The sequence below is a fragment of the Alosa pseudoharengus genome, unplaced genomic scaffold, assembly GCF_046254945.1.
Source record: "Alosa pseudoharengus isolate Yale_2024_CS ecotype anadromous, Long Island Sound unplaced genomic scaffold, YU_APseudo_1.1 YU_APseudo_1.1_scf_21, whole genome shotgun sequence".
NCBI lineage: Eukaryota > Metazoa > Chordata > Actinopteri > Clupeiformes > Clupeidae > Alosa > Alosa pseudoharengus.
The window spans coordinates 250,194-265,066 of record NW_027468674.1 but is presented as its reverse complement, the minus strand read 5'-3'; the positions used below and the strand labels follow the sequence as shown (position 1 = coordinate 265,066).

At 40.8% G+C, this 14,873-nt stretch overlaps 1 protein-coding gene and 1 long non-coding RNA gene across 5 annotated transcripts in view; one reads left to right on the top strand and one right to left on the bottom strand.

Annotated features, from left to right (window-relative positions):
• The window catches only part of LOC143137405 (1-phosphatidylinositol 4,5-bisphosphate phosphodiesterase delta-3-A-like), a 135,450-nt gene that overhangs the window by 84,059 nt on the left and 36,518 nt on the right, over nucleotides 1-14,873 (top strand). The window lies entirely within an intron of this gene.
• On the bottom strand, nucleotides 9,987-10,651 carry LOC143137407 (uncharacterized). The gene is made up of 3 exons (XR_012989953.1): nucleotides 10,459-10,651; nucleotides 10,101-10,272; nucleotides 9,987-10,005 (listed from the first exon to the last, which is right to left on the bottom strand). It is a non-coding gene; the product is annotated as an uncharacterized LOC143137407 (long non-coding RNA).

Genomic DNA, 14,873 nt, shown 5'->3' with positions numbered 1-14,873 from the left:
AGTGGTAGAAAAGTATAGAAGACAGAATTCTTCAGTTTTAATTTGTTTTATTGATGCATCAAAAGGCTTTCACTAAGCTCAGTCAAAGAGGTGTGCCCAATAGCATAATTAGCATCCTGGCATATTGGTATGCTAACCAGAGCATGCAGGTCAAATGGGGGAATGCAGTCTCTAAACCATTTGGCGTAGGTAATGGGGTTCATCAGGGGGGTTTACTCTCACCTTATACTTATAAAAAAAAAAAAAAATTTAAAAAGATTTTTTGGGGGCAGCCGTGGCCTACTGGTTAGTCCTCTGGACTTGTAACCGGAGGGTTGCCGGTTCAAGCCCCGACCAGTGGGCCACGGCTGAAGTGCCCTTGAGCAAGGCACCTAACCCCTCAATGCTCCCCGAGCGCCGCTGATGTAGCAGGCAGCTCACTGCGCCGGGATTAGTGTGTGCTTCACCTCACTGTGTGCTGTGTGTGTTTCACTAATTCACGGATTGGGTAAAATGCAGAGTATATATCAAAAGAGTATATATACTTATACCTATTAATATTTATATGAATGATCTATCTGACCAACTAAGAACCAGTAACACAGGATGCATGGTTGGCAACACCCTGATAAACCACCTTATGTATGCAGATAATTTAGTGATCTTTTCTCCTAGCAGTGCTGGGTTTCAAGAGATGCTGAACATATGTACTGAGTATGGTGTCAAATTTGATGTTAAATACAATAGTAAAAAGAGTGTGGTTCTGATCTGCAAAACAAAAGGAGATAAGGATTTAATCTCTCCATCCTTTCACCTGGCAGGGCAAGCTTTAACTGTTGGGCATAAAACTAAATATCTAGGACAAATCACAGACCAAATGTGTGATGATGATGACATCTATAGGCAGCGCCGAATGTTATATGCACAAGCTAACATGCTGGTTAGGAAATTTCACTGGTGCTCAGATATAGTTAAAATAAGCCTGTGCAAAGCATACTGTACTGCTCTATACACTGCCCATTTATGGACCAAGTTTAAAAAGTCAAGCATCCAGAAGCTCCAGATTGCCTATAATGATGGGTTGCGTATACTGCTTAAAAAACCCAGGTGGAGCAGTGCAAGTGAATTATTTTGTAGGGTAGGTGTCAACACATTCCATGCACTGTTGAGAAACCTAATGTTCAAATTCATTTGCAGATTGAATGGTTCATGTAACCTTATCATTATGCTGTTGTCAAATCCGGGTCTTAGTACTGTGCGATACCAGTCACCCATGTGGAAACACTGGTATCATTGCCTTTTTTAATTGTCCTGTTGTTGTCTTTGTATTTACTGTTGTTGGTATTGGTATGTGTATTTATTGGACCATGAGTCTGGAAATTAAACTTGATTGATTGATTGATTGATATATAAAATACTAAAAATATCAAGGCTGGCTAACATCAATATTTAACTTAGAAGCTAGAGACGTGAGAATTTAAAATAATAAAGACACTCCTGGGAAAAGTTTTTCTAGTGGCCTCGCCTCTGGCAACATTTTCTAGTGAACTCATTTGTTAACCACAAATCACCCAAAAGTTTGTAGGGGATCTCAACATGTCTCCAACTTATAATCCATAACTTATAACTTATCTCAACTTTTCTCCAACTTACCTAAACATTATCTCCAATGTATCTTCAATTTCTCTCAACTTATCTCCAAGTTATAAGCCATTAACTTATACTCATAAGCCATCAACTTAAAACTTATCTCAAACGTCTAATTAGGGGTGTGACAAGATTTTGTGCCATGAGATCTCGCCATATAAAAATGTCAAACAATATTTCTTGTCAAAGTAAAAATCTGATCGATGTAAAGATCTCATGCCATTACACTGTTTCCCCTGAAACACAGTAGCATGTGGCGGGAGTTATGTCTTAAAAGAGCCACTTTTTCTTTAGGGAAAACGGTGTAATTGAGTGATATTATTCCCAGCAAACACGCAACATTCCCAGAACGTCCTGTTACAGCTGTTTTTTTCAACTGTCAGAGAACCTTTTGGGAACGTTCCCTGATGGTTATATTAAGGATACATTTTTTTTATCCATTAAGGAACATTCCCAGAACGTTCCATAAAAGGTATAGTTTTGTGCAACTATTAGGGAACCTTTTGGGAACGTTCCCTGAAGGATTAATTAAGGTTGAATTTTTGTAATCAGTGGATTAGATCTGTCATCGTGTCATATGCAGCTGATTTTGCCTAATGTGCCTGTGTGTGTGAGAGAGAGAGAAGGATGGAGAGAGAGACTCGTTGTGGGGGTTGCCCTGGCCTTTTAGCTCACCCCAAGTTTCAACCAAAGATAGGCTAGCATTATACTTTTAGCTCTCAGTCTGGTTCGACCACGAATTCAATAAACAGCACAGATTCTGTGCTGATTTGCAACGCGTCTGTCATGTTGAGGTTGTAACTAGGGCTGGGATAAACGATTATTTTTTAAACGATTAATCTAGCGATTATTTTTTTCGATGCATCGATTAATCTAACGATTCATTTTTTCAGTCCGATTTGATTCGATTATCTCCCCGTTAATTGACTAATAGCAACTTGTACATGTTTTGTACATTTACATATCTGAATGAAAAAAAACATGAATTCCTTAACATTGGAATCTATGTTTATTGCTCTTAAGATTCCAAAATAAAAGACTATACAAGTGCAAAGTAATGCATTCTTAGTCAGAGGTAGCATTCAGTTCAGTATAGGTCTAATTGAGTGCCTGTCACTTTAAGATGACGTTCTTGCATTAACACAGTTAAAACGCTGCTGATGTGTGGATGCAATTCATAACGTAGTTAGTTCAAGTAACGGTTCGTATTTCTCCTTGGGACAAGCACTTTTGAGTCTTGGAAAACACATTTCCATTTACATCGGGATTTTGCAAACATTCAGAGTCATTAAAATGAGCCCTACAGTGGGTCCCCGTTAAGTTTGGACGGGTTCCTTCATGAATCACGCACCCCATTTTCTCAGCAGAAATGGCACAAACTGCAGTTGACACAAACAACCACAAGGTGTCACTTGGGAGTTCTGCCACTACTATTTTTGATGCGACTTGACTTACTGCTTCCATGACGCAGCGGGGGCACGGGAGCTTAAATTGATCACGGTAGTTTAAGCTTACACTTGACAAAACATTCTAATATGAACATGTAGATGAAATTGTTGTAAAATGGTGCAGCTCCTTTAAGAAAGCACCGTGCGCAGGGATGGAGAGAGAGAAAGCGAGAGGGGATATGTGTGTTAGAACTTAGCGTGTGGAAAAAGTATGTGCTGTTGAGACTGGAGCGAGTCATGTTCAAAATAATGCAAAAAATAAATCCGCAGATAAAACCAATTATCCTCATTCATTGCAACCAAAGCATGCCTGCTTGCCAACGTTCAAACGAAAGAGATATCAAAGCACCTTTTGCGTTTGAATGTAGCACAAAAAATGTTTAAACAGCTGGACAAATTATTTAGCTAATTGATTATAGCCTGTACACCAGCAATTGTTGAACATTTACCTGTACAAGTACATTGACAGTAGCCCAGCCTAACAGCATGTTGTAGGCCTACTGTAAAAATTTCACTTAAATTGCAACCGCAAGCCTATAGCCAACCGCTTGCCGACGTTCAAACGACAACGAAAAAGATATCAAAGCAACAAGAGGGTTGAGTCTGAATGACACTGAGTTTGAGACACTGAGTTTTTTTTTGTAAGTTAAGAAATATTTTCGTATAAAACAATGGTCATTCTTCAATCTCCTTCACTGACGCCTATGGAAAAGGCTTAACGTCCCAAAACAACGATCAATGAAATCATCAAATTTCTCTCTCCTCATAACCATCTATAAAAAAGTTTTTTTTTTTTTCTTTTTGAGCACGTCCGAATCCCAGGACATAACACACTGGACCTTATAATAGGCTCGAGATATAATTCCAAAGGGGGCAGATAGGGGCCACTGCACTTAAAACTTAAAAAGATGAAGCTTTCCGAACTTTGAAATTGCGATCAGTGACTGGCATCGGGTGAACGAAGCTTTTCGAAGTTGAACAGGCTATTAAAAACTATTTGCGCTCCTCCATGTCACAGGAGAGACTGGGCTCTCCCTTCTATGAAAAAGACGTTAGGCTACCTGCAAACTGGCCACGATTTCATTGCTGAGTTTGCGGCAAAGCAAGAAAATGTTTTTTTTTCCTGAGTCAGGATATGGCGAGTCAGTGTCATTTATTTGTCCAATGTTAGCCTATAGATACAGACCAGTACATCTTATCAATAGTTTGAATGTCGTGTGTTTCTGCTTATTGACAAATACCGTTCAGCACAATGATTCATGCCCAATTAATTCCCCGTGTTAAAGTGTTCGCCTTTGTTACACTATTTGGTTTCGTGATGTAGCCATGATAAACACCATATGGCCAAATATGTGACTCAGCTAATGTTATAGGCTATACAATTGATTTTTTCCCCTTTTAAAGACAAGCTGGTGTAGCTTATTAGACTAGGCTACTATTAAAATACAGCGACGGTAGCCTAAGTAAGCTATCGCCCCCTTGCGACGGCCCTGCAGCTCCTCCTAAGACAGCGAGGAAAAAGTTAAAATACGCGATAAACCGGGAAAAGTTGACAGGTTTGTTTCGGTCCCGGTGATTATTTGTGAAATTGTGCAAATGACAGCCTTTTCAAGCCATTTCAAGGAAGGAGTCGTAGCATGCAAGCTCCCAAATTGACCCAGTAGCCTAAGGCATCAATAAATTGTTGGGACTGGGGAGGGTCATGCGTTTTTTCTCAATCACAAAAAAATTCTTGCTGGCGAGGGAGGGTCACGTCTTTTTTGACTAACGCTCCCAAAACTCCTCCGGTAGCCCCTGGACTAGCATGTTAGCCTGGAAAATCCAGACCCTGATAATCTAGAAAGATTAAGGGTCTGGCAAAGAACAATGTAATGGCCCAACTCAAGGGGCGGCAACAAGAATGCATTTAAAAAATCTCACTGCACACAATTGGATAACACTAGACCATGTTTACTCTGAATGATTTCGGACTTTGACGCAATCGGATAACACTACGACCAATGTGTACTGTCCTCCAACGTTGCAGCGCTGTCTTCATCAGTTTAGCTGGTTCCTGGAATGTTGGGGTAAAAGTAACGTGCATCATTGCTCTTTGCCAGAGTGTCTCGCAGAGACAATTCCATTGTGCTCTCGCGAGAACTCTGGATTTCCAGGGTACTAGCATGTAGCAGGGGCTGCTAAAAACACAGAGAAACAAACTGAAAACTCGGCCAATCACAGCCCTTGCTGGTTCGGTTCGACCGCAGAATGCCACAGCGGACTATGCTGCCCCCAAGCGGCTGCAGTTGTACTTACATTTCACCCAGCTGCGTGAATCACCTTGATGGTGAATGAAGTGTCAGTTCTTAACTGGGACCCACTGTACATGAGTAACGAAATTGACAAGCAGATGTAGGCTAAGTAAGCATGCTAAACTTGACATCCGAACAGTATTCTACCGTTAGCTTTGAGATACTGCTTGATTGCATAACTTAACTTAGTTTGGTCTCCTCAATGTACTATGTTTTGATGAGACCTTAGCAGAGTTAACTTTACCCTGCTGAAAAAAACAGCTAGAAACCAGCTTATGCTGGTAGCTGGTTTTAGCTGGTTTAAGCTGGTCTTTGCTGGTTTTCTTCCAGCTCTTGCTGGTCTTTGCTGGTGTAGCTGGTTGGACCACCAGCTGGATATGCTGGCGTGACCATCTGAGGAAGCTGGTCATGCTGGTTTCACTAGCCTGTCGTGTGGGATACAGCTGGTGCAAGATGGTCATGCTGGTGACCAGCCTGCCAAGCTTGACATTGGTCATGCTAAAATGACCAGCTTGAGGTGGTAGGACAAGCAAAACCAGCTGAATTACCATCGTTAGGTGGGTAAACCAGCTGAAGGTATGTTTTCGCAAGAGATTTGCTGGTCTAGCTGGTCAACCATCATAGGGTGGTCAAACAAGCTGGTCAACAAGCTGGTCAACCAGCAAACCACCTTTAGCTGGTCAGGCTGGTTTTTTCAGTAGGGAAGAAATAATTTAAGGTATTCTGTGCAACACCCTTAAATAAACCCCCTACCTAAGGAGAAGGGTCATACTTCAGGGGAAAAACTTAAGGTGTTTTGTGTCCGGTGTGAACACCGGCACTAGCACCAGCACTACTTCGTAATTTAGCTTTTGTTAGTTCCCAGCATTGAAAGTCAGTTGTCGGGTTTATTGTTTTGATTTTAAAGGAGACATATTATACCTCTTTTTAAACAAGTTAGAATAGGTCTATGGGCCATACAAAACATGTTCATAAAGTTTTTTGCACAAAATCAATCTCACATAAAGAGATCTCTGCAGCCTAATTCTTGCCAGCTTCAGTCCCTTTCAGAATGAGCCGTTTTAGGGCTCCGTCACTTTTATGCAAATAAGCTATTGCTGGCCATGCCCCACCTGTCAGATGTTTACCCTGCTCGTTTTCTTCACGTGAAAACCTCCACTGCTTGGTGAAAATGACGGATTTCAGAGGCGCACTCTAGCCCAACATTTTCGACCCAGAGTCGGACCCAGATCAAGATGAAGAGGAGCCACCTGCAGAAACACCTCCACGAATGCTGCAAGCAGTTGCTGAATGGTTTGTTAACTTTTTAAATCAATGTATTTATCCTCCATCTGTGCTACGTGTCATATTAGGCTTGGCTATTAGCCTTGACCCTTTTCAGCCTGTTACGAAGTAAACGTAATGTAATTTTTAGTGACATAAAGCCAGTCTTTTTACAATATTTAACATTTGCTTGCATTTAAAAACTTCACTAGATTCACAGCACTTGATTAGCTTATATTATTAATTATATAGGTGTGCGTGTGGAAATTGTTGGGCAGTGCCAACTGAGGCAGAGTATATGCTGCCAGGAGATTCCACAGGTAACTTTTCTAAGCTACAGAAAGGCCTGTAGATATGTTACCGTGTTACTAACTTATTTACAAATGAGCTAGCGAGTATGCCATATTACTCACTCATTTACGAATAATGCTAGCGACTGTGCTAGCATAGCACTCACCTTACCATACCATTATAGATCACACGTCTGCAGCAGCTGGAGGAGATCCCTCAATGCATAATTGATCAACCATGTTTATACCCGGTGTGCCTGAATGTTTATTCTCTTCAGAACGCACTGAACATCTACAGAGCTGACCATGGGGCCTTACGGCTCCGGGGAATAGAGCAGTATGTGTTATTTATTAGGCTACTTATTAGTTTTTCCCAGTGTTCATGAGAAGTGACAGGCTACCGTTTTTATCAGCAAAAGCAGATGTTAGTCTATGTTCATAGGTCACTAATGGCCTTACACACCAACACATGCCCCAATTGTTGTTGTCTTTCTTTTTATGTATGGCTATTGTCTGCAAATTCAGCAGGTATCAAACATACACACATAAGACATTATAAAATATATTTATTACAGAAAACAGAAATAAAACATAATATTTCCTTGAAATATGACAATTGCACTTCGCATTTTTGACAGAACTGACAGATTATGTAACCTGCTAACTAATGCAATGTTTTTTTTAGTCGTTACAGGTATCTTGCCTACAGGAGCTTTGTCACTTGGTGTTGGGGTTTCCTTGGACGCAGAATAAGGGTCGTCAATCCGTCATGTGTGGTCCTGCGTGTTCGTCGGGAGTTTCCTGACAGCCAAGGACAATACGTGGGCTTCAAACTGCCTCCCCTGGATTGAAGCGAGAAACGTAGTTGGCGATCACCTCCTCCTTCTCTGGGTGCTCAAACTCTGAGGACAGGTCCGGAGGAATGCTTATTTTCAGGAGTTCCTCCCTGTATGCTTCTGGGTCCATAAAGACCTCGCCCATGATGAAGACCATCAAGTGTTCCACATACCCTGTGCAATATTTCACAAATGCTTCTGTAACTATGTACATAGTTTGTAAAGTATTTCATTGTACATTTATTTATTGTTTTGTTCATTGTAAAGCTGTGGCGGAATTCATTCCACCCTGTCTCAATGTTTAATTGTTTTCAATTTGTCCAGAAGCACACGCATACACTGCACACAAAAACACAAGTAATGGCGGCCTTACATTGTACGATTTTGGTCTGTTTTCACAGTCGGCGACAAAATTTCCAAAGTCGGACAGAAATCATGGGAGTTGTACTGGAATCGCGGCGCGCTCCCGTCAACTAGATCGTTAAGTGTAAGGTGCCAATCTTAGCGGTTTTAATTCAGTCGGAGTCAGTCCTTTTCTAGTTTTGCCGTTACGACAATATCAAACATGTTTGATATTATCGCAAGTCTTTCTAGTCGTGGCTCATGCAAATAGTGACGTGAACTATAAAAACCAATAGTGACCTCTCTCCAACACCAAACAGGAAGGGGCAAAGTAGGCGACAGCTGTAGCCTATGATTATTTGTTATTCTTATAATATTTGTCATTTCTTATACATATTGAGTCGGCTCTTCCACGTGACAGAACGACTCTATATTGATGTCACGCATGAAACAATGCTGCAGAAACATGAAAATACGACTTTGAGTTTAGTATGCTATAATTTCGGTTCCTGTTTATCTATTGCACGATGGGTAATAATTTAAAGGAATCTAGTTGCAGTCTTGTAAATAGTGACCCTGCAAGATCCCTAGTCATTGCAAAATCATAGTCTGTGACTTAAAACTCTACTACTTGTCTTTAGATGTGAGAGGGTCTGAAACTGTAGTCTTTCAAAAATCTTTTCCAAATCCTTGCAAATCTTTCCAAAGTCTGTCAGTGTAAGGAGGGCTTAACACATAATGGACGCTTCTTAATTATTTCATCGGCTCTGGAATGAGAAGCACCTGTAGCGAGACTGATTGAGGGGGGTGTGGCCGTAAGCCGGCATTTGGTTTAGATGCCAGTTTGTAGCATTTTTTGAAGGCAGAGCATCGAGTAAAAGCACAGTGAGAAGCGAAATTAACGCGGCCCAAAATCAGCGAGAGCACCAGCGCCAAAAGTATCGAGAGCCTTAAGGAGTAATACTCTGGGGAGATTCCAAGACGAGCAACACCAGCATCGAAGTGAAGTCAATGGCCCGGTCTGTTGTTGTTGAGCCGAGCAAAGTAGCCTAGCCTTTCCCGGACAGACCAAAACAGCCCTCCAGAAACTGTGAGTTCGAATCCTACTTTTCCTTGCTGCTCGGTTGAACTGGCCCTGAGTGACTCTCCACGCTGCAGTGGAGCTTAAATCCCTCGCTCTGCTCCTCTCCTCCACACACACACACACACACCCTCTTACTCTGCTTCTCTCTCCTACACACACACACACCCATGCACGCACGCTAACATACGCAGACAGACCAAAACAGATCCACTCCCGCAACATGGCCTACATACAGTACACAGTTCAAACACACTGATATCTTTTTCTTTTCTTCTACATTCACGCACACTGATAATTTTTGTTTAGTTTTTGGGGTTTCTCACTGACGAGTGAGCTAGACACTTTGGACTTTTGTGTTGTAGCCTATATTGTTTATTTTCTGTTGTGGATAACCGGCACGGCTGGTGTGTATTTGTGTTATTGTCGGATCCACGTCTATTTTTGGTTGAGTTGGTAAGGAGTAAAGACGTGTGGCTTGAAACCTTGGTTATTGTCTGTTTATTTTTAATATTATTTGATATGGCTGGCGGTAGCTTTGTTTAATTATTATTTAGTGGCAGGATTAATAGGCCTGCCTGGCACCTGAACTTGCTTTTTCTTAGTGCCCCTATAGTGCAATAGCATACATAATGAACAGATCTTTCATTGTTGATAAATAAAAGATTATGTAACTTACGGAATGTTGTCTCGGTTTTGATGGGTTTCACCCTGCACTCTCCCTTCCTGTACTTTGGGATATGCATCCTGTAGAGAGGGTCCCCAGAGGATGAGGTGGCCTGGTCTCGTGCAGCATTCTCATTGTAATACAGAGCAGCCAGGTAGAGTCTTGTACAGCACAGTAAAGAGAAAACCAAACATGAAAATAATGGCATGCACATAATATGTATCATTACCATCTGTGCAATCGAAGTTCCCGTTACCTGCAAAGCATCCCAAGGAAAGGAAACACCACATTTTTTGGAGCAAATTGCAAGATCACACTGTGAAATGACTCTAATGATGAGGTCTGGTGGTGGGGGCTAAGCTTAGCAATGTCCTTGAGGACTCTTTTGGCACTCAGCACCTTCTCCAGCTGGTAGAACGCTGGAGTTCCTACAACAGACAAAAAACATTGTTGTTCTATCACAAAACCATGATATGCCAACAGTTGCAATGGGCCAATATAACCAAATTAGTTGAATCCATATGACTGACTTCCAATACACTAGTTCTGATTGTCAACTATAAAGCACTTGTACAATGTGTTTGAAGTGATTTCCTATACATAACAAAAGATACCTGTTGTCAGCCATTTGTTCTTGTCGCGGGTTTTGCGAACTGGATGCAGACAGGCTGGGAAATTGGAGTCCTCGTGGGTGTGGACGTCCCGGACATGGTTGAGGATGGAGGTCCATTTTGCCACCCTCTCTGGTCCTGACGCAGATGTTGCCGCAGTCCAGTAAATGTGATTTCTTATGGCCCGCATCCACTTCTTCAGCTCCTGGCAGTCTTTTCTTTTGCTGATCTTCTCCAGCTGTTTGAAATTCCTGAAATTCAAAAAACATTTTCACTTTTGATCCTCAACTCTTTCAGATCATAACTATAACATGCCGCAGGTCTAATATCTAATTTTCAGATAGAAAGATGGAAGTTGTTGAAAGGCAGCTTTTTCTATAATTCTAGAAAGAAAATGGTATTTAGCAATTGTTCAGGCCAGTGTTGTCAAGTTTTGTCTTTTTTAGGAGGGGGTGGACTATTGCATGTTTAAAATGACTTGGTTCTTGGCCAGAGATAAGAGATGAGCTGAGAATACAGGGAGGATGGAGGGACCAACACATTCATATATGTTAATTACAAATAATAATAATAATAATAATAATAGTAAAACACCTTTTTCCATGTGCCAGACGTCATAGTACTGGTTGATGCCAGCTTCCCTCAGGAACTTTTGTATCTGCGGGTGTCGGTCTGTCACTATACAGTCAAGGGAAGTGAAGTCAGGGGAAGTCAGTGAAGTGAGGCTGAAGAGTCTGCAGAGAGAGCTGTGTACCAACAGTACGTTTCAGAATCTCTGGGTGATCTGTTTGACAACCAATTTCTCTTGTTGCCGGAAACTGTGAAGTGCAAGCCTGTAGGAGGAAAGAGAAAAGGGATGAGAGCAGAGAGATGAGTAACATTTTGATACATTGCATGGGTACAGTACAACAATTTATGCTCAAATTCTGACAAAAAGCTTGCATTCAGCAGCTACAAAGCCTAAAGACTGATAAAACATATAGCTTCTTGAGGTCTTGAATTTCATCTTATCAGAGCATACACTCATCAGTCATATTGTTTCACCATGAGTACCAATTGTGACAAACCCTTGTACATGAATTCTAGAGTACAGGAAATGCACGTTTACTTTGAGCTAAAAACTGAGCCTACAACTTCTTGCACTATGTCGGTAATATATCTCTCTTTATTTACAACAGCAAACATTAGCCTAGACTAAGAGCTTTTACTGACGACCTTCATTGTAGATAACATGACCATATCTAGCTCATCATCAGTAAGGACAAAACGACTACAAATTGTGACAAACCCTGCATCTTAACTGAAATAGAGCTATAGGGGAAATGTGCAAACACTGAATAACGTTATAAAGTGAGGCTACAATCGCTAACATTAGCTTATACTAAGGGCTTTTAGCTGTCGGTGGCCTCCATTGTGAATAACATGACAATATTTAATGGAGGTCTAGCTTCTAGACAACATTTTAACAATCATTACTTTCAGATATTATTGACTGGGATTGTCAAATATGACTCGATCGGCTGTGTGCTGCATTTGCAATTTGGAATGGAGGAAATGCTCACTCCAAGCAGATGCAGGGCTAAAGTTAGCCGTAATGTTTGCGTTAGCTTGTGCTAAATGGCAAAACACAAACAGCCTAACGTTAGTTCATGCTTAACTGCAATAGAAACACAAAAGTCATTATTTGAAAGTACTTACATGTCTCTCATCTTGTGACTTGCCACGAACAGTAGGTACAGATCCCTCTGTCAAATGAAGTTTGATGGCTAATCCTGCAGTGTACTGTCCTAAGTTTTCAAAGCAGTCTGCCTTGGAAGTGGTTCGCACACACCACAAAATTTTTCCAGACTGTTGCTGGAACATGGCCATCGAAAATGAAGTGGAGCCACTCGGTTCTTCTGTCGTCTTTGGCTGGGAGTGTGCAAGGATTTGTGTTGATCTGTGCAGCCAACAACACAACACTTCATGTGTGACTTGCTCTTGCTTGTAGTCATTGCGCTTGGTGTCCGTGCTCGTTAAACCAGCAAACTAATGGCGGATCTTCAACTAATTGGGTGGGTGGGTGGGGCTATATGGGGGTTGAGAGGTGAGGGGTGGCGCCAGGGTGGTTCTATGCAAATTCCCTTATTTTGACGTCAGGTTAAGGGAGCCAGAAAATGGCTCATAGAAGCCTATGATTCCTGACACCAAAATCGTTCAACTGACTCACAGAAAACGCATGGATGGCTTTTTTGCACGCGTGGAGTGTTGTTAGGAGCAGTAGAGACCCAAATGGAGGTACAAAAGGATGCAAAAAGTGAAATTTGCATAATATGTCCCCTTTAAACAATATGGTTGAAACAGTTTAGCCTTCTCTTGCTGGTGTTTTGAATAATAACATGACGGGATATGCCCATTGAAAATGGTTTAGTTAGGCTAGTTCATTGTTTATTATTTATTATAAAACACTGTAAATGTGAAAGTACTAGATATAACCCGGTATGTGTGTGTATATATATATATATATATATATATATATATATATATATATATATATATATATATATATATATATATATATATATATATATATATATATATATATATATATACAGCTGATTATTAATGGTGACATGAAGGGCGAGGATACAGCTATCGCTGGTGCAGGCATTAGGTAAGTAGGCCTACCAATGATTACACGCAGAAGGCATGATGAGTGTATATGATGAATGAATGACTATCAGATTAGATACATGCACTTGAACTCTCTCCTTTTGTGAGCTGATATATCTCTCAAGAAAACTTTCCTGAACAACCATGAGGGAACGTTAGAAGTGAGCGAGCAGTGAACATTAACGCATCCTTCAGGTAATGTCCGCAGAACATTCCCCAAACCGTGAACATTAACGCATCCTTCAGGTAACGTCCGCAGAACATTCCCCAAACCGTGAACATTAACGCATCCTTCAGGTAACGTCCGCAGAACATTCCCCAAACCGAAAATTGTTTACTGGGTTGTTTCCAGCAGGTACCCAAAATGCTGCTACACAAAAAAGTAAACGTAGCTGGGGCGTCCTCGATGCTAATTTAGTCAGACTCGTCAGTCATGCTGGCTACAGATTTTTACCTTGACGAAAAATATTGTGATATTTTTTGTATCGCCAGATCTCGTCACACCCCTATTCTCCACGAGACAGATTTTTACCTTGACAAGAAATATTGTGACATTTTTGTATCGTGGCAAGAAATATTGTGACATTTTTTTATCGTGGCACGAGATCTAATCACACCCGTACTTATCATTTATCTCAACTTATCTCCAACGTATAAGCCGTCTTATTTTGTATTTGTTAAGTCAGATATATCTCCAATGTATAAGCCATCTTATTTTGTATTTGTTCAGTCAGATATATCTCCAATGTATAAGCGGTCTTATTTTGTATTTGTTCAGTCAGATATTTGTTTAGAAAGAAATACAGTCACAATTTAAAGCTTTTTCAAAGACTTAGTCCAAAATTCAAGTACTTTTCAAATCTTGAAAATATAACATTAAAATTCCAAGCATCTTGAAGGATTTTAAGCACTCGTACTAACCCTGATATGTGTGAGGATGTGTGTAAATATATGTGTGTACATGTGTGTGTGTAGGTATGTGTGCATAAGTAGTGTGTGTAGGTATGTGTGCATAAGTAGTGTGTGTAGGTATGTGTGCATAAGTAGTGTGTGTAGTTACTCTGATCTTCCAGATGCCAGACGAGCAAAGGTAGTTGTGTCTGTTTAACCCTTAGAACCCGATTGACGCATCAAAAAACACACCCTTTCTTCTCTGTTACATTGCTCCGCGACTGTTCATCACAGCGAGATAAAACCTTTATTGCATGACAGAGAAGAAGTGGGGCTTTCCAAAGAGACTATGCACTTGTCTGTACGATCAAGTATGAAAATCTTAAAAAATCATGAAATGAAATCAAATTGCATCATATTTACAGTCTACACTTCTCTGCGTTCTCTCGCGAACCCGTGATCTCATAGATATGGCAAGCATATCAGATGAAAGAGGAGACACAGGGCTAGTCATTGGTACCATGGATATCGATCCTTCTGGCTTATAAAAACAGACGAAGTGACTGCAAAATATTAACGTCATGTACACAAACCAACGCTGCACACCCATTACTCTTGTTTGAATTACTCGCGGACCCGTGATCGGATAGATATGCATGTCAGATGAAAGAGGAGACACAGAGCTATCATTTGATACCAAGTACATCCTGGGTTATAAAACAGACGAAGTGACAGCAAAATAATAACTTCATATAGCTGGACTTACCCCACGTTTTTGTCTGTTTTTGTGGCAAAGCATGTTTATAATCCAACGCTATCGTGTGTTTCTCTATGGCAAAGCATGTTCATAATCTGGTTTTGAGATCCTAGCAAAT